This window comes from Crinia signifera, chromosome 3, assembly GCF_055691185.1.
Source record: "Crinia signifera chromosome 3, ASM5569118v1, whole genome shotgun sequence".
Lineage (NCBI taxonomy): Eukaryota > Metazoa > Chordata > Amphibia > Anura > Myobatrachidae > Crinia > Crinia signifera.
This window is the reverse complement of record NC_139219.1, coordinates 334707116-334728442: the sequence shown is the minus strand read 5'-3', so window position 1 is coordinate 334728442 and position 21327 is coordinate 334707116.

Below are 21327 nucleotides of genomic sequence, written 5' to 3'. Positions count from 1 at the left end.
AGGAGGTGGTACAGAAGAGTGGCAGGATGGGGCATAGGAGAGTGGCAAGAGGGCACAGGAAAGAGGCAAGAGGGCACAGGGTTATGGCAGGAAGAGGCACAGGAAAAGTGACAGGGGGGGCACAGGACAGTGGATGCAAGGCAGAACAGAGTCATGGCAGGAAGAGGCACAGGAGAGTGTCAGGTGGTGGCATAGGAGAGTATCAATAGGGCACAGGAGAGTGGCAGCAGAGGACAGGGGAGAGCGGCAGGACAGGGGAGACAGGCGGGAGAGGACAGGGGAGACAGGTGGGAAAGGACAGGAAAGACAGGCGGGAGAGGACAGGGGAGACAGGCGGGAGAGGACAGGGGAGACAGGTGGGAGAGGACAGGGGAGACAGGCGAAGAGGACAGGGGAGACAGGCGGGAGAGGACAGGGGAGACAGGTGGGAGAGGACAGGGGAGACAGGCGAAGAGGACAGGGGAGAGAGGCGGGAGAGGAGTGGGGAGAGAGGCGGGAGAGGACATGGGAGACAGACGGGAGAGGACAGGGGAGAGAGTCGGGATAGGACATGGGAGACAGACGGGAGAGGGCAGGAGAGAAAGGAGGGAGAGGACAGGGGAGACAGGCGTGAGAGGACAGGGGAGAGAGGCGAGAGATGACAGGGGAGAGATGCGGGAGAGGACGTGGTCATGGCAGGAAGTAGCACAGAAGAGTGGCAAGAGGGCACAGGAGAGGAGCAAGAGGGCACAGGGTTATGGCAGGAAGAGGCACAGGAGAGTGACAGGTGGGGGCACAGGAGAGTATCAATAAGGCACAGGAGAGTGGCAGCAGAGGACAGGGGAGAGCGGCAGGACAGGGGAGACAGGTGGGAGAGGACAGGGCAGACAGGCAGGAGAGGACAGGGGAGACAGGTGGGAGAGGACAGGGGAGAGAGGCGGGAGAGGACACTGAAGAGAGGCGGGAGAGGACAGGGGAGAGAGGCGGGAGAGGACACTAAAGAGAGGCGGTAGAGGACAGGGGAGACAGGCAGAGAGGACAGGCGGGAGAGGAATGGGGAGAGAGGCGGGAGAGGACAGGGGAGACAGGTGGGAGAGGACAGGGGAGACAGGCGGGAGAGGACAGGGAAGACAGGTGGGAGAGGACAAGGAGACAGGACGTGGGAGACAGGCGGGAGAGGACGTGGGAGAGAGGCGGGAGAGGACGTGGAAGAGATGCGGGAGAGGACAGGGACACAGGCGGGAGAGAACAGGGGAGAGAGGCGGGAGAGGACATGGGAGACAGGTGGGAGAGGACAGGGAGAGAGGCAGGAGAGGACATGGGAGAGAGGCAGGAGAGGACGTGGTCATGGCAGGAAGTGGCACAGAACAGTGGCAGGATGGGGCATAGGAGAGTGGCAAGAGGGCACAGGAAAGTGGCTGCAAGGGGCACAGGAAAGGAGCAAGAGGGCACAGGGTTATGGCAGGAAGAGGCACAGGAAAAGTGACAGGTGGGGGCATGGAGAGTGGCTGCAAGGCAGCACAGAGTCATGACAGGAAGAGACAGAGGAGAGTTTCAGGTGGGGGCATAGGAGAGTATCATTAGGGCACAGGAGAGTGGCAGCAGAGGACAGGGGAGAGCGGCAGGACAGGGGAGACAGGCAGGAGAGGACAGGGGAGACAGGCGGGATAGGACAGGGGAGAGAGGCGGGAGAGGACAGGGGAGACAGGCGGGAGAGGACAGGGGAGACAGGTGGGAAAGGACGGGAGACAGGCGGGAGAGGACAGGGGAGACAGGTGGGAGAGAACAGGGGAGACAGGCGAAGAGGACAGGGGAGACAGGCAGGAGAGGAGTGGGGAGAGAGGCGGGAGAGGACTTGGGAGAGAGGCAGGAGAGGGCGTGGTCATGGCAGGAGGTGGCACAGAAGAGTGGCAGGATGGGGCATAGGAGAGTGGCAAGAGGGCACAGGAAAGAGGCAAGAGGGCACAGGGTTATTAAAGGAAGAGGCACAGGAAAAGTGACAGGGGGGCACAGGAGAGTGGCTGCAAGGCGGCACAGAGTCATGGCAGGAAGAGGCATAGGAGAGTGTCAGGTGGTGGCATAGGAGAGTATCAAAAGGGCACAGGAGAGTGGCAGTAGAGGACAGGGGAGAGAGGCGGGAGAGGACAGGGGAGAGAGGCGGGAGAGGACAGGGGAGACAGGAAGGGAGAGGACATGGGAGACAGGCGGGAGAAGACAGGGGAGACAGGCGGGAGAGGACAGGGGAGACAGGCTGGAGAGGACAGGGAGAGAGGATGTGGGAGACAGGCGGGAGAGGACAGGGGAGACAGGCTGGAGAGGACAGGGAGAGAGGATGTGGGAGACAGGCGGGAGAGGACGGGGGAGACAGGCAGGAGAGGACGGGGGAGACAGGCGGGAGAGGAAGTGGGAGACAGGTGGGAGAGGACGTGGGAGAGAGGCGGGAGAGGACAGGGAGACAGGCGGGAGAGGACAGGGGAGAGAGGCGGGAGAGGACAGGGGAGACAGGCGGGAGAGGACAGGGGAGACAGGCGGGAGAGGACAGGGAGACAGGCGGGAGAGGACATGGGAGAGAGGCGGGAGAGGACGTGGTCATGGCAGGAAGTGGCACAGAACTGTGGCAGGATGGGGCATAGGAGAGTGGCAAGAGGGCACAGGAAAGGAGCAAGAGGGCACAGGGTTATGGCATGAAAAGGGACAGGAAAAGTGACAGGTGGGGGCATGGAAAGTGGCTGCAAGGCAGCACAGAGTCATGGCAGGAAGAGACACAGGAGAGTGTAAGGTGGGGGCATAGGAGAGTATCAATAAGGCACAGGAGAGTGGCAGCAGAGGACAGGAGAGAGCGGCAGGACAGGGGAGACAGGCGGGAGAGGACAGGGGAGACAGGCGGGATAGGACAGGGGAGAGAGGCGGGAGAGGACAGGGGAGACGGGCGGGAGAGGACAGGGGAGAGAGGCGGGAGAGGACATGGGAGAGAGGCGGGAGAGGACAGGGCAGAAAGGCGGGAGAGGACAGGGGAGACAGGTGGGAGAGGACAGGGGAGAGAGGCGGGAGAGGACACTAAAGAGAGGCGGGAGAAGACAGGGGAAAGAGGCGGGAGAGGACACTAAAGAGAGGCGGTAGAGGACAGGGGAGACAGGCGGAGAGGACAGGGGAGACAGGCGTGAGAGGAATGGGGAGAGAGGCGGGAGAGGACAGGGGAGACAGGTGGGAGAGGACAGGGGAGACAGGCGGGAGAGGACAGTGAAGACAGGTGGGAGAGGACAAGGAGACAGGACGTGGGAGACAGGCGGGAGAGGACGTGGGAGAGATGCGGGAGAGGACAGGGACACAGGCGGGAGAGAACAGGGGAGAGAGGCGGGAGAGGACGTGGGAGACAGGTGGGAGAGGACAGGGAGAGAGGCAGGAGAGGACATGGGAGAGAGGCGGGAGAGGACGTGGTCATGGCAGGAAGTGGCACAGAACAGTGACAGGATGGGGCATAGGAGAGTGGCAAGAGGGCACAGGAAAGTGGTTGCAAGGGGCACAGGAAAGGAGCAAGAGGGCACAGGGTTATGGCACGAAGAGGCACAGGAAAAGTGACAGGTGGGGGCACAGGAGAGTGGCTGCAAGGCAGCACAAAGTCATGACAGGAAGAAACAGAGGAGAGTGTCAGGTGGGGGCATAGGAGAGTATCAATAGGGCACAGGAGAGTGGCAGCAGAGGACAGGGCAGAGCGGCAGGACAGGGGAGACAGGCGGGAGAGGACAGGGGAGACAGGCGGGATAGGACAGGGGAGAGAGGCGGGAGAGGACAGGGGAGACAGGCGGGAGAGGACAGGGGAGACAGGCGGGAGAGGACAGGGGAGACAGGTGGGAAAGGACAGGAGAGACAGGCGGGAGAGGACAGGGGAGACAGGCGGGAGAGGACAGGGGAGACAGGTGGGAGAGGACAGGGGAGACAGGCGAAGAGGACAGGGGAGAGAGGCGGGAGAGGAGTGGGGAGAGAGGCGGGAGAGGACATGGGAGACAGACGGGAGAGGACAGGGAGAGAGTCGGGATAGGACATGGGAGACAGACGGGAGAGGGCAGGAGAGAAAGGCGGGAGAGGACAGGGGAGACAGGCGTGAGAGGACAGGGGAGAGAGGCGAGAGATGACAGGGGAGAGATGCGGGAGAGGACGTGGTCATGGCAGGAAGTAGCACAGAAGAGTGGCAAGAGGGCACAGGAGAGGAGCAAGAGGGCACAGGGTTATGGCAGGAAGAGGCACAGGAGAGTGTCAGGTGGGGGCATAGGAGAGTATCAATAGGGCACAGGAGAGTGGCAGGAGACGACAGGGGAGACAAGCGGGAGAGGACAGGGGAGAGAGGCGGGAGAGGACAGGGGAGACAGGCGGGAGAGTACATGGGAGAGAGGCGGGAGAGGACAGGGGAGACAGGCGGGAGAGGACAGGGGAGACAGGCGGGAGAGGACATGGGGGAGAGGACATGGGAGAGAGGCGGGAGAGGACATGGGAGACAGGCGGGAGAGGACAGGGGAGACAGGCGGGAGAGGACAGGGGAGAGAGGCCGGAAAGGGCGGGGGAGAGAGGCGGGAGAGGACGGGGGAGAGAGGCGGGAGAGGACGGGGGAGACAGGCGCGAGAGGACAGGGGAGACAGGCGCGAGAGGACAGGGGAGAGAGGCGGGAGAGGACAGGGGAGACAGGCGGGAGAGGACAGGGGAGAGAGGCCGGAGAGGACAGGGGAGACAGGCGCTAGAGGACAGGGGAGAGAGGCCGGAGAGGACAGGGGAGACAGGCGCGAGAGGACAGGGGAGACAGGCGGGAGAGGACAGGGGAGAGAGGCGGGAGAGGACAGTGGAGAGAGGCGGGAGAGGACAGGGGAGACAGGCGGGAGAGGACAGGGGAGACAGGCGGGAGAGGACGTGGGAGACAGGTGGGAGAGGACAGGGAGAGAGGCGGGAGAGGACAGGGGAGACAGGCGGGAGAGGACAGGGGAGACAGGCGGGAGAGGACGTGGTCATGGCAGGAAGTGGCACAGAACAGTGGCAGGATGGGGCATAGGAGAGTGGCAAGAGGGCACAGGAAAGTGGCTGCAAGGGGCACAGGAAAGGAGCAAGAGGGCACAGGGTTATGGCACGAAGAGGCACAGGAAAAGTGACAGGTGGGGGCATGGAAAGTGGCTGCAAGGCAGCACAAAGTCATGACAGGAAGAGACAGAGGAGAGTGTCAGGTGGGGGCATAGGAGAGTATCAATAGGGCACAGGAGAGTGGCAGCAGAGGACAGGGGAGAGCGGCAGGACAGGGGAGACAGGCGGGAGAGGACAGGGGAGACAGGCGGGATAGGACAGGGGAGAGAGGCGGGAAAGGACAGGGGAGACAGGTGGGAAAGGACAGGGGAGACAGGCGGGAGAGGACAGGGGAGACAGGCGAAGAGGACATGGGAGACAGGCTGGAGAGAAGTGGGGATAGAGGCGGGAGAGGACATGGGAGACAGACGGGAGAGAACAGGGGAGAGAGTCGGGATAGGACATGGGAGACAGACGGGAGAGGGCAGGGGAGAAAGGCGAGAGATGACATGGGAGAGATGCGGGAGAGGACGTGGTCATGGCAGGAAGTAGCACAGAAGAGTGGCAAGAGGGCACAGGAGAGGAGCAAGAGGGCACAGGGTTATGGCAGGAAGAGGCACAGGAGAGTGACAGGTGGGGGCACAGGAGAGTGGCTGCAAGGCGGCACAGAGTCATGGCAGGAAGAGGCACAGGAGAGTGTCAGGTTGGGGCATAGGAGAGTATCAATAGGGCACAGGAGAGTGGCAGGAGAGGACAGGGGAGACAAGCGGGAGAGGACGGGAGAGGACATGGGAGAGAGGCGGGAGAGGACAGGGGAGAGAGGACGGGGGAGAGAGGCTGGAGAGGACAGGGGAGAGAGGCCGGAGAGGACAGGGGAGAGAGGCCGGAGAGGACGGGGGAGAGAGGCGGGAGAGGACGGGGGAGAGAGGCGGGAGAGGACGGGGAGAGAGGCGGGAGAGGACGGGGGAGAGAGGCGGGAGAGGACAGTGGAGAGAGGCGGGAGAGGACAGGGGAGACAGACGGGAGAGGACAGGGGAGAGAGGCGGGAGAGGACGGGGGAGAGAGGCCGGAGAGGGCGGGGGAGAGAGGCGGGAGAGAGGCGGGAGAGGACGGGGCAGAGAGGCGGGAAAGGACGGGGGAGACAGGCGGGAGAGGACGGGGGAGACAGGCAGGAGAGGACATGGGAGAGAGGCGGGAGAGGACAGGAGAGAGAGGCAGGAGAGGACAGGAGAGAGAGGCAGGAGAGGACAGGGGAGAGAGGCGGGAGAGGACAGGGGAGAGAGGCGGGAGAGGACATGGGAGAGAGGCGGGAGAGGACATGGGAGAGAGGCGGGAGAGGACATGGGAGAGAGGCGGGAGAGGACACGGGAGAGAGGCCGGAGAGGAGAGGGAGACAGGCCGGAGAGGACAGGGGAGAGAGGTGGGAGAGGTCAGGGGAGAGAGGCCGGAGAGGACATGGGAGAGGCGGGAGAGGACGGGGAGACAGGCGGGAGAGGACAGGGAAGACAGGCGGGAGAGGACAGGGGAGACAGACGGGAGAGGACATAGAAACATAGAATTTGACGGCAGATAAGAACCACTTGGCCCATCTAGTCTGCCCCTTTTTTTAAACATGTTACCTCAAACCATATTTGATCCTTATTTTTTTGTAAGGATATCAATATGCTTATCCCAAGCATGTTTAAATTGTACTACTGTATTTGCGTCTACCACCTCTGTTGGGAGGCTATTCCACTTATCTACTACTCTTTCTGTGAAAAAATTCTTCCTCACATTTCCCCTGAATCTTCCTCCCTCTAGTGTCAGTGCGTGTCCTCGTGTTCTGTTGCTCCTCTTCCTGTGAAGAATGTCTCCCACCTGTACCTTGTTAAAGCCCTTGATATATTTGAAAGTTTCTATCATGTCCCCCCTTTCCCTTCTCTGCTCTAAAGTATACATATTAAGATCTTTTAGTCTTTCCTGGTACGTTTTGTGATGTAGGACATGCACCATTTTAGTTGCTCTTCTTTGTACAGTCTCTAATGTATTTATATCCTTCAGGAGATATGGCCTCCAGAACTGAACACAATACTCTAGGTGAGGTCGTACCAATGACCTATACAGTGGCATTATTACTTCTTTCTTTCTACTGCTGATACCTCTCCCTATGCAACCAAGCATCTGACTTGCCTTCTTCATTGCTTTGTTACATTGCCTACCTGCTTTTAAGTCCCCTGAAATAGTGACACCTAGATCCCTCTCTTCCTCAGTAGTTTCCATTATAGTGCCATTTATACTATATTGAGTCTTTGGATTTCTGAGACCCAAGTGCATGACAGGCCTGAGAGGACAGGGGAGAGAGGCGGGAGAGGACATGGGAGAGAGGCCGGAGAGGACAGGGAGACAGGCGGGAGAGGACAGGGGAGAGAGGCGGGAGAGGACAGGGGAGAGAGGCGGGAGAGGACATGGGAGAGAGGCGGGAGAGGACAGGGGAGAGAGGCGGGAGAAGACATGGGAGAGAGGCGGGAGAGGACAGGGGAGAGAGGGCAGGGGAGACAGGCGGCAGAGAGGGCAGGGGAGACAGGCGGGAGAGGACAGGGGAGAGAAGCGGGAGAGGACGGGGGAGAGAGGCGGGAGAGGACAGGGGAGAGAGGCGGGAGAGGAAAGGGGAGAGAGGCGGGAAAGGACATAGGAGTGAGGCGGGAGAGAGGCCGGAGAGGGCGGGGGAGAGTGGCCGGAGAGGACGGGGGAGAGAGGCCGGAGAGGACGGGGGAGAGAGGCGGGAGAAGACGGGGAAGAGAGGCGGGAGAGGACAGGGAGAGAGGCGGGAGAGGACAGGGGAGAGAGGCGGGAGAGGACAGGGGAGACAGGCGGGAGAGGACAGGGGAGACAGGCGGGAGAGGACAGGGGAGACAGGCGGGAGAGGACAGGGGAGACAGGCGGGAGAGGACAGGGGAGACAGACGGGAGAGGACATAGAAACATAGAATTTGACGGCAGATAAGAACCACTTGGCCCATCTAGTCTGCCCCTTTTTTTAAACATGTTACCTCAAACCATATTTGATCCTTATTTTTTTGTAAGGATATCAATATGCTTATCCCAAGCATGTTTAAATTGTACTACTGTATTTGCGTCTACCACCTCTGTTGGGAGGCTATTCCACTTATCTACTACTCTTTCTGTGAAAAAATTCTTCCTCACATTTCCCCTGAATCTTTCTCCCTCTAGTGTCAGTGCGTGTCCTCGTGTTCTGTTGCTCCTCTTCCTGTGAAGAATGTCTCCCACCTGTACCTTGTTAAAGCCCTTGATATATTTGAAAGTTTCTATCATGTCCCCCCTTTCCCTTCTCTGCTCTAAAGTATACATATTAAGATCTTTTAGTCTTTCCTGGTACGTTTTGTGATGTAGGACATGCACCATTTTAGTTGCTCTTCTTTGTACAGTCTCTAATGTATTTATATCCTTCAGGAGATATGGCCTCCAGAACTGAACACAATACTCTAGGTGAGGTCGTACCAATGACCTATACAGTGGCATTATTACTTCTTTCTTTCTACTGCTGATACCTCTCCCTATGCAACCAAGCATCTGACTTGCCTTCTTCATTGCTTTGTTACATTGCCTACCTGCTTTTAAGTCCCCTGAAATAGTGACACCTAGATCCCTCTCTTCCTCAGTAGTTTCCATTATAGTGCCATTTATACTATATTGAGTCTTTGGATTTCTGAGACCCAAGTGCATGACAGGCCTGAGAGGACAGGGGAGAGAGGCGGGGGAGGACATGGGAGAGAGGCCGGAGAGGACAGGGAGACAGGCGGGAGAGGACAGGGGAGAGAGGCGGGAGAGGACAGGGGAGAGAGGCGGGAGAGGACATGGGAGAGAGGCGGGAGAGGACAGGGGAGAGAGGCGGGAGAAGACATGGGAGAGAGGCGGGAGAGGACAGGGGAGAGAGGGCAGGGGAGACAGGCGGCAGAGAGGGCAGGGGAGACAGGCGGGAGAGGACAGGGGAGAGAGGCGGGAGAGGACGGGGGAGAGAGGCGGGAGAGGACAGGGGAGAGAGGCGGGAGAGGAAAGGGGAGAGAGGCGGGAAAGGACATAGGAGTGAGGCGGGAGAGAGGCCGGAGAGGGCGGGGGAGAGTGGCCGGAGAGGACGGGGGAGAGAGGCCGGAGAGGACGGGGGAGAGAGGCGGGAGAAGACGGGGAAGAGAGGCGGGAGAGGACAGGGAGAGAGGCGGGAGAGGACAGGGGAGAGAGGCGGGAGAGGACAGGGGAGACAGACGGGAGAGGACAGGGGAGACAGGCGGGAGAGGACAGGGGAGACAGGCGGGAGAGGACAGGGGAGACAGGCCGGAGAGGACAGGGGAGAGAGGTGGGAGAGGACAGGGGAGAGAGGCGGGAGAGGAAAGGGGAGAGAGGCGGGAGAGGACATGGGAGTGAGGCGGGAGAGGACGGGGGAGAGAGGCCGGAGAGGACGGGGGAGAGAGGCCGGAGAGGACGGGGGAGAGAGGACGGAGGAGAGAGGCGGGAGAAGACGGGGAAGAGAGGCGGGAGAGGACAGGGGAGAGAGGCGGGAGAGGACAGGGGAGACAGGCGGGAGAGGACAGGGGAGACAGGTGGGAGAGGACAGGGGAGAGAGGCGGGAGAGGACGGGGAGAGAGGCCGGAGAGGGCGGGGGAGAGAGGCGGGAGAGGACGGGGGAGAGAGGCGGGAGAGGACGGGGGAGAGAGGCGGGAGAGGACAGGGGAGACAGGCAGGAGAGGACAAGGGAGACAGGCCGGAGAGGTGGGAGAGGACAGGGGAGAGAGGCGGGAGAGGACAGGGGAGAGAAGCGGGAGAGGAAAGGGGAGAGAGGCGGGAGAGGACATGGGAGTGAGGCGAGAGAGGACAGGGGAGAAAGTCTGACTCGCACAGGATGGTTTTACAGTCGCAGGACTTTGGCATCTACCGATTTTAGGAGGTGATTCAATCTCATTTGCACACTACATTTGATTTGCTAATGGACAAAACTATGCTGCACTGCAGGTGGGGCAGATGTAACACGTGCAGAGAGAGTTACATTTGGGTGGGATGTGATGAAACTGAAATCTAAATTGCAGTGTAAGAATAAAGCAGACAGTATTTACCCTGCACAGAAAGAACTGACTGTTATATTCAGGCAGAGGGACGAAGACAGGGAGCCCCGAGCAGGCACTAACCCCTCTGCGTTCCCATGGCCCAGTGACTTCACCGTCCCCCTCTTTGCTGCGAACAGCTTGTGTAACACTTCGCAGCCGTTTGCAATCCGGGTTTGTACATGCGCAGAAATGCACAAGCCCGACCATGGGGGCAGGGGCCGAGTTCCGGTCAATACGAGTGATCGGGAATCGGCCCCATGGTCTCTGAGCTGATCCTCCCCCCACAGAGGAGGACACTGAGGCTGTACTGTGTATATTCCATTTATTATATAATAATAGGCCTGATGATGGGTATGGGGTCACTACGAGTGATCAGGAATCAGCCCCATGGTCTCTGAGCTGATCCTCCCCCCACAGAGGAGGACACTGAGGCTGTATTGTGTATACTCCATGTATTATATAATAATAGGCCTGATGATGGGTATGGGGTCACTACCAGTGATTGGGAATCAGCCCCATGGTCTCTGAGCTGATCCGCCCCCACAGAGGAGGAAGCTGAGGCTGTATTGTGTATTCTCCATGTATTATATAATAATAGGCCTGATGATGGGTATGTGGTCACTACGAGTGATCGGGAATCAGCCCCATGGTCTCTGAGCTGATCCGCCCCCACAGAGGAGGACACTGAGGCTGTATTGTGTATACTCCATGTATTATATAATAATAGGCCTGATGATGGGTATGGGGTCACTACGAGTGATCGGGAATCAGCCCCATGGTCTCTGAGCTGATTCTCCCCCCACAGAGGTGGACGCTGAGGCTGTATTGTGTATTCTCCATGTATTATATAATAATAGGCCTGATGATGGGTATGGGGTCACTACGAGTGATCGGGAATCAGCCCCATGGTCTCTGAGCTGATCCGCCCCCACAGAGGAGGACACTGAGGCTGTATTGTGTATTCTCCATGTATTATATAATATTAGGCCTTATGATAGGTATGGGGTCACTACGAGTGATCGGGAATCAGCGCAATGGTCTCTGAGCTGATCCGCCCCCACAGAGGAGGACGCTGAGGCCGTATAGTGTATATTCCATTTATTATATAATAATAGGCCTGATGATGGGTATGGGGTTACTAAGAGTGATCAGGAATCAGCCCCATGGTCTCTGAGCTGATCCTCCCCCCACAGAGGAGGACACTGAGGCTGTATTGTGTATACTCCATATATTATATAATAATAGGCCTGATGATGGGTATGGGGTCACTACGAGTGATCGGGAATCAGCCCCATGGTCTCTGAGCTGATCCGCCCCCACAGAGGAGTAAGCTGAGGCTGTATTGTGTATACTCCATGTATTATATAATGATAGGCCTGATGATGGGTATGGGGTCACTACAAGTGATCGGGAATCAGCCCCATGGTCTCTGAGCTGATCCTCCCCCCACAGAGGAGAAAACTGAGGCTATATTGTGTATACTCCATGTATAATATAATAATAGGCCTGATGATGGTTATGGGGTCACTACCAGTGATTGGGAATCGGCCCCATGGTCTCTGAGCTGATCCGCCCCCACAGAGGAGGACGCTGAGGCTGTATTGTGTATACTCCATGTATTATATAATAATAGGCCTGATGATGGGTATGGGGTCACTACGAGTGATTGGGAATCGGCCCCATGGTCTCTGAGCTGATCCTCCCCCCACAGATAAGGACACTGAGGCTGTATTGTGTATTCTCCATGTATTATATAATAATAGGCCTGATGATGGGTATGGGGGTCACTACCAGTGATTGGGAATCAGCCCCATGGTCTCTGAGCTGACCTGCCCCCACAGAGGAGGACACTGAGGCTATATTGTGTATACTCCATGTATTATATAATAATAGGCCTGCTGATGGGTATGGGGTCACTACGAGTGATCGGGAATCAGCCCCATGGTCTCTGAGCTGACCTGCCCCCACAGAGGAGGACACTGAGGCTATATTGTGTATACTCCATGTATTATATAATAATAGGCCTGCTGATGGGTATGGGGTCACTACGAGTGATCGGGAATCGGCCCCATGGTCTCTGAGCTGATCCGCCCCCACAGAGGAGGAAGCTGAGGCTGTATTGTGTATACTCCATGTATTATATAATAATAGGCCTGATGATGGGTATGGGGTCACTACGAGTGATCGGGAATCGGCCCCATGGTCTCTGAGCTGATCCACCCCCACAGAGGAGGACACTGAGGCTGTATTGTGTATACTCCATGTATTATATAATAATAGGCCTGATGATGGGTATGGGGTCACTACGAGTGATCGGGAATCAGCCCCATGGTCTCTGAGCTGATCCGCCCCCACAGAGGAGGACACTGAGGCTGTATTGTGTATACTCCATGTATTATATAATAATAGGCCTGATGATGGGTATGGGGTCACTACGAGTGATCAAGAATCAGCCCCATGGTCTCTGAGCTGATCCACCCCCACAGAGGAGGACGCTGAGGCCGTATTGTGTATACTCCATGTATTATATAATAATAGGCCTGATGATGGGTATGGGGTCACTACGAGTGATCGGGAATCAGCCCCATGGTCTCTGAGCTGATCCACCCCCACAGAGGAGGACGCTGAGGCTGTATTGTGTATTCTCCATGTATTATATAATAATAGGCCTGATGATGGATATGGGGTCACTACCAGTGATTGGGAATTAGCCCCATGGTCTCTGAGCTGATCCTCCCCCCACAGAGGAGGAAGCTGAGGCCGTATTATGTATACTCCATGTATTATATAATAATAGGCCTGATGATGGGTATGGGGTCACTACGAGTGATCAGGAATCAGCCCTATTGTCTCTGAGCTGATCCGCCCCCCCACAGAGGAGGACACTGAGGCTGTATTGTGTATACTCCATGTATTATATAATAATAGGCCTGATGATGGGTATGGGGTCACTACCAGTGATCAGGAATCAGCCCCATTGTCTCTGAGCTGATCCGCCCCCACAGAGGAGGACACTGAGGCTGTATTGTGTATACTCCATGTATTATATAATAATAGGCCTGATGATGGTTATGGGGTCACTACGAGTGATCGGGAATCAGCCCCATGGTCTCTGAGCTGATCCGCCCCCACAGAGGAGGAAGCTGAGGCTATTTTGTGTATACTCCATGTATTATATAATAATAGGCCTGATGATGGGTATGGGGTCACTACGAGTGATCGGGAATCAGCCCCATGGTCTCTGAGCTGATCCACCCCCACAGAGGAGGACACTGAAGCTGTATTGTGTATACTCCATGTATTATATAATAATAGGCCTGATGATGGGTATGGGGTCACTACGAGTGATCGGGAATCAGCCCCATGGTCTCTGAGCTGATCCGCCCCCACAGAGGAGGACACTGAGGCTATATTGTGTATATATCCATGTATTATATAATAATAGGCCTGATGATGGGTATGGGGTCACTACGAGTGATCGCGAATCAGCCCCATGGTCTCTGAGCTGATCCGCCCCCACAGAGGAGGACACTGAGGCTATATTGTGTATATATCCATGTATTATATAATAATAGGCCTGCTGATGGGTATGGGGTCACTACCAGTGATTGGGAATCAGCCCCATGGTCTCTGAGCTGATCCGCCCCCACAGAGGAGGACGCTGAGGCCGTATTGTGTATACTCCATGTATTATATAATAATAGGCCTGATGATGGGTATGGGGTCACTACGAGTGATCGGGAATCAGCCCCATGGTCTCTGAGCTGATCCTCCCCCCACAGAGGAGGACACTGAGGCTGCATTGTGTATACTCCATGTATTATATAATAATAGGCCTTATGATGGGTATGGGGTCACTACGAGTGATTGGGAATCGGCCCCATGGTCTCTGAGCCGATCCCCCCCCACAGAGGAGGAAGCTGAGGCTGTATTGTGTATACTCCATGTATTATATAATAATATGCCTGATGATGGGTATGGGGTCACTACGAGTGATCGGGAATCGGCCCCATGGTCTCTGAGCTGATCCTCCCCCCACAGAGGAGGACGCTGAGGCCATATTGTGTATATATCCATGTATTATATAATAATAGGCCTGCTGATGGGTATGGGGTCACTACGAGTGATCGGGAATCAGCCCCATGGTCTCTGAGCTGATCCTCCCCCCACAGAGGAGGAAGCTGAGGCTGTATTGTGTATACTCCATGTATTATATAATAATAGGCCTGATGATGGGTATGGGGTCACTACGAGTGATCGGGAATCGGCCCCATAGTCTCTGAGCTGATCCTCCCCCCACAGAGGAGGACACTGAGGCTGTATTGTGTATATATCCATGTATTATATAATAATAGGCCTAATGATGGTTATGGGGTCACTACGAGTGATCGGGAATCAGCCCCATGGTCTCTGAGCTGACCCGCCCCCACAGAGGAGGACGCTGAGGCTGTATTGTGTATTCTCCATGTATTATATAATAATAGGCCTGATGATGGGTATGGGGTCACTACAAATGATCGGGAATCAGCCCCATGGTCTCTGAGCTAATCCGCCCCCACAGAGGAGGAAGCTGAGGCTGTATTGTGTATACTCCATGTATTATATAATAATAGGCCTGATGATGGTTATGAGGTCACTATGAGTGATCGGGAATCAGCCCCATGGTCTCTGAGCTGACCCGCCCCCACAGAGGAGGACGCTGAGGCTGTATTGTGTATACTCCATGTATTATATAATAATAGGCCTGCTGATGGGTATGGGGTCACTACCAGTGATTGGGAATCAGCCCCATGGTCTCTGAGCTGATCCGCCCCCACAGAGGAGGACACTGAGGCTGTATTGTGTATACTCCATGTATTATATAATAATAGGCCTGCTGATGGGTATGGCGTCACTACGAGTGATCGGGAATCAGCCCCATGGTCTCTGAGCTGATCCTCCCCCCACAGAGGAGGACGCTGAGGCCGTATTGTGTATACTCCATGTATTATATAATAATAGGCCTGATGTTGGGTATGGGGGTCACTACGAGTGATAGGGAATCAGCCCCATGGTCTCTGAGCTGATCCGCCCCCACAGAGGAGGACACTGAGGCTGTATTGTGTATACTCCATGTATTATATAATAATAATAGGCCTGATGATGGTTATGGGGTCACTACGAGTGATCGGGAATCAGCCCCATGGTCTTTGAGCTGATCCTCCCCCCACAGAGGGGGACACTGAGGCCGTATTGTGTATACTCCATGTATTATATAATAATAGGCCTAATGATGGGTATGGGGTCACTACGAGTGATCGGGAATCAGCCCCATGGTCTCTGAGCTGATCCTCCCCCCACAAAGGAGGACACTGAGGCTGTATTGTGTATACTCCATGTATTATATAATAATAGGCCTGATGATGGGTATGGGGTCACTAACAGTGATTGGGAATCGGCCCCATGGTCTCTGAGATGATCCGCCCCCACAGAGGAGGAAGCTGAGGCTGTATTGTGTATACTCCATGTATTATATAATAATAGGCCTGCTGATGGGTATGGGGTCACTACGAGTGATCGGGAATCGGCCCCATGGTCTCTGAGCTGATCCTCCCCCCACAGAGGAGGACGCTGAGGCCGTATTGTGTATATATCCATGTATTATATAATAATAGGCCTGATGATGGTTATGGGGTCACTACGAGTGATCGGGAATCAGCCCCATGGTCTCTGAGCTGATCCTTCCCCTACAGAGGAGGACGCTGAGGCTGTATTGTGTATTCTCCATGTATTATATAATAATAGGCCTGATGATGGATATGGGGTCACTACGAGTGATCGGGAATCAGCCCCATAGTCTCTGAGCTGATCCGCCCCCACAGAGGAGGAAGCTGAGGCTGTATTGTGTATTCTCCATGTAATATATAACAGTAGGCCTGATGATGGGTATGGGGTCACTACCAGTGATTGGAAATCAGCCCCATGGTCTCTGAGCTGACCTGCCCCCACAGAGGAGGAAGCTGAGGCCGTATTATGTATACTCCATGTATTATATAATAATAGGCCTGCTGATGGGTATGGCGTCACTACGAGTGATCGGGAATCAGCCCCATGGTCTCTGAGCTGATCCTCCCCCCACAGAGGAGGACGCTGAGGCCGTATTGTGTATACTCCATGTATTATATAATAATAGGCCTGATGTTGGGTATGGGGGTCACTACGAGTGATAGGGAATCAGCCCCATGGTCTCTGAGCTGATCCGCCCCCACAGAGGAGGACACTGAGGCTGTATTGTGTATACTCCATGTATTATATAATAATAGGCCTGATGATGGTTATGGGGTCACTACGAGTGATCGGGAATCAGCCCCATGGTCTCTGAGCTGATCCTCCCCCCACAGAGGGGGACACTGAGGCCGTATTGTGTATACTCCATGTATTATATAATAATAGGCCTAATGATGGGTATGGGGTCACTACGAGTGATCGGGAATCAGCCCCATGGTCTCTGAGCTGATCCTCCCCCCACAAAGGAGGACACTGAGGCTGTATTGTGTATACTCCATGTATTATATAATAATAGGCCTGATGATGGGTATGGGGTCACTAACAGTGATTGGGAATCGGCCCCATGGTCTCTGAGATGATCCGCCCCCACAGAGGAGGAAGCTGAGGCTGTATTGTGTATACTCCATGTATTATATAATAATAGGCCTGCTGATGGGTATGGGGTCACTACGAGTGATCGGGAATCGGCCCCATGGTCTCTGAGCTGATCCTCCCCCCACAGAGGAGGACGCTGAGGCCGTATTGTGTATATATCCATGTATTATATAATAATAGGCCTGATGATGGTTATGGGGTCACTACGAGTGATCGGGAATCAGCCCCATGGTCTCTGAGCTGATCCTTCCCCTACAGAGGAGGACGCTGAGGCTGTATTGTGTATTCTCCATGTATTATATAATAATAGGCCTGATGATGGATATGGGGTCACTACGAGTGATCGGGAATCAGCCCCATAGTCTCTGAGCTGATCCGCCCCCACAGAGGAGGAAGCTGAGGCTGTATTGTGTATTCTCCATGTAATATATAACAGTAGGCCTGATGATGGGTATGGGGTCACTACCAGTGATTGGAAATCAGCCCCATGGTCTCTGAGCTGACCTGCCCCCACAGAGGAGGAAGCTGAGGCCGTATTATGTATACTCCATGTATTATATAATAATAGGCCTGATGATGGTTATGGGGGTCACTACGAGTGATCGGGAATCAGCCCCATGGTCTCTGAGCTGATCCGCCCCCACAGAGGAGGACACTGAGGCTGTATTGTGTATACTCCATGTATTAAATAATAATAGGCCTGATGATGGGTATGGGGTCACTATGAGTGATCGGGAATCGGCCCCATGGTCTCTGAGCTGATCCGCCCCCACAGAGGGGGACACTGAGGCTGTATTGTGTAAACTCCATGTATTATATAATAATAGGCCTGATGATGGTTATGGGGTCACTACGAGTGATCGGGAATCAGCCCCATGGTCTCTGAGCTGATCCGCCCCCACAAAGGAGGACGCTGAGGCTGTATTGTGTATACTCCATGTATTATATAATAATAGGCCTGATGATGGGTATGGGGTCACTGTGATGATCCAGGGGTCATGCAGCAGCGCAGCGCGACTTATGCCTCACGCAGAGCCCCAGGGTCACTCCGAGTTCCAAAGATCGCACAGGAATACACAATAGCAAAGGTACAAAAGTATTACCTTTATTTTACACACGGGTTATACATGTAAAATCAGCAATTACAGTCTATATACAATATATACAGAAAGGCCATCAGTATTAGTCACGTTATCAGAACCTTACCACGATACCACTCAGGTTAGCTTCAGATGGACAGGACCCGCAAGTCCACAACTTCCAGCGCTGACGCTCAGTCACTTCTCTCCCCTCTCTCCCTGCAAACACCCACTTACATCCCAAAAGCACCCCTCTCCCCCTCCCTCAGGAATTCTTAACCCTTCCTATGCTGGGTGCAGTTGCATGAATGTAACAGGGTCTCCTATTACCTGTCCATTGGCTGATTAACTCACTCCGTTCATCTGGCTTTGAAGCTTGTGTATGTGAGGGGTTTCACACCTTCATGTGAACAGATCCATACCCTCCAACTGTACCGATTTTGCCGGTACAGTACCGTTTTTTTACGGACTGTACCGGCTAAAAAACAAATGTACCGATGTACCGATTTTCTGCGCCGGTGGCCGCTCCTCCGAATCTGCAGGCGAATGCTCCGGGTGATTGGGCCCAGTGGGGGTTAATTTGTTGCAGTGCGGCTGTTCCCGTTCCCAGGTGTGCCTTGCGCGACAGTCAGCGTTCAAGCGTCACACCTGTCATATACGCTGCCTGCACGCCTGTTGAGCTGGCCCCTGCGAGTACCAGTCAGCCCCCCAATCACACTCCCTCACAGACACAGTCTTCTCCCCCCTCCCCGGATCACCCACTAGTGAGCTCGCCATAATGACAGCTTCTGCCGGGTCTGCTTTGCGACAGTGACAGTCCCCTCACATCAATCAACGGCTGGGCTCAGACTACCTGCGCTCCCATTGATCTGCCTGGCGCCGGGATTAGCACAACGGAGCAGCTCAATGGGGTACAGTACAATTTTAAATTAATGTCTATTCTCAGGTGGGGGCATGGCCATGAATATGAGTTGTTGCCACACCCCCTCTACATTTGACCACGCCCCCTATATCGGTGGGCACGCCCCCTGTACCGATTTCTGTGGCAAAAATGTTGGAGGGTATGCAGATCTCTTCTCTGGAGACTGACCCTGGTGTTATCCATCCTTAGCCTCTTGTTATTTGGGGGGGGGGAAGTGTATGTCTCTGCCACTACCTGTAGTCTCTGTTACTAAACAGCCTATAAAGAGGCCCTTTGATCCCTGAACCAAAAACTATATACAAACTGACCAGATTCTAATCTAAGCGTTTGGTCCATTCTAGCCGGACCATTTGTCTCCACATATACAGTTACAATATTTAAGTAATACGCATTTGGGAAGACTGCCATAATTAACTTCATAGTCACAAATCCCTTATTCATGATACCATCGCAGTTTACTAAGAACAGGACCTGGAGGCAGTGACGTAACCACGGGCAACGCTGATCCTCCCTACCAGTTTCTCCTGTGCCCAGAAACTATCTTCTTGTCTTTATATGCATATGTAACAGTATGGGATACAGTATACAAAGCTTTGGGAACATATTACAGTCATTTACATAACATGAGGGAATATTTCCCTCCAGTAGCACACATACTCAGCCTAATGGAATAACCTGTTTGGATTATTCAGTATAACATATTATTATTGTCTGACATACAGCCCTGTGATGTCCCCTGTATACAGCAGTCTGGGGAACACAGCTCAGATATGAATACAGTCAGTATAACATCCTATTATTGTCCGACATACAGCCCTGTGATGTCCCCTGTATACAGCAGTCTGGGGAACACAGCTCAGATATGATTACAGTCAGTATAACATCCTATTATGGTCCGACATACCGCCCTGTGATGTCCCCTGTATACAGCAGTCTGGGGAACACAGCTCAGATATGAATACAGTCAGTGATAATATCCGGTTATCGCCGGCATTTTGCAATTCTCTTTGCTGAAGCGCAGAAAGAGGCGGGAGAACAACATATGACGGAAAGGGGCGTGGCCTGGTTCCGTCACACAGCACCCCTGTTGTTTACCGCCGCTGCGATTCACGGCTACACAATGTCCCTGCGTATTGCTTATCCCTGGCCCTCCTGGGCTCAGCCATTCACAGTTTATCGCACAACCTCCAGTACTCCTGGTACAGGGTTTTCCACTGTCAGGTGGGAATGTTTCCTCCTCGCCTTCCCTTTTGGTTGTTCCTCCTCCCTCCGCCTCTGGCGCAACTGGGAGGGGCCCGATCTGCGCACGCAGACCAGCATCAGGGAACCTGGCCGCTCTTAAGAACAGTGCTGATGTTGGCTGCAGAGGAGCGGCGGGTACCGACAATGTCCCTCCCTCAAACGCTTTCACATCCACCCCACTTGGGTCTGAAACCTCCCCCAGCCCCTGAAGCTGCTGGGCCTCCCCTGGGCAACCTTCCATCCATGTCTGTTCATCCACCTTGCAGGGCCTCAGCACACTCTGCCCCCACCTGCCCTCAGCAGTAGGCAGTGGCCCAGGGAATTCTCCTTCACACCATGGCTGCAGAAGAGCAGGGGGTATCCGCAATCCTTCCCTGGCTCTTCCCTTAAAAGCCCCCACAAACACCTCCCCCAGTTCTAAATGGTCCTCTGGACCCTTACGTGATGCTTGAAGGTCCTTGCTGGTGGGATCCTTCTCCCCCACCTCCCAGGGCCTGAGCACACCCAGCCTCCACCTTCCCTCAGCAGCAGGCAGCGGTCCTGGGGATTCTCCTTCACACAATGGCTGCAGAGAAGCAGGGGGTATCCGCGAGTCTCCCCCTGATTTACCCACAATCCCCCCCCTTGGGTCGAACACCTCCCCCAGCCCTTTGAACAATAACTGCTGGGCCTCCCCTGGGCAAACTTCCATCTTCCCCAGGGTGCACTGCTTCCCCAGCCTGGCTATGAGAGGGACTGGTGGGGTGGCATTGTACGGCAGCACTGCTGGCATCTCCCTCACAGCCCCAGGTGCAAACTCACATTCTCTTGCTCGTGCCATGCTGGGTAGTGAGGTGTCTTCCTCTGAGGCCCAGGGGGGTGATGAGCTATGCCTTTGACCATCCCCTCCATGTTTGCTTGCTTGGCTGCCTGTTTGCTGCAGCGGCTCCCCGGGCACATAATTACAGTCAGTCACTCTTGCAGGGGACTCACAGAAGCGCTGCACCCCAGCCTCTACTCCCTGCTCTGGCACCCCGGTCACATACCTGCCTTTTGACTTCAGCTCCTCCTGGCTCTGATGGCTAAGTGGGAACAGTCCTGGATAATCCTCCTGGGGTGGTAGAGTGGCAGAGCACACACCAGACACATTTCCTTCCATCTCCCCCTGCTGAATATGCTGGGGCTCCTGGGGCAAGATGCCCTCATTCCCTGGGCCGCTGGTGGTCATGTAGGGGAGAAGTACTGCCCCCTCTGCTGGGGCACAATCCTTGCAGACCCTCTGGCCGCTAGTTTCAAAGTCTCCATCTCCCACATCTGCAAAAGGGAAGATGTACTGCCATTCTTCC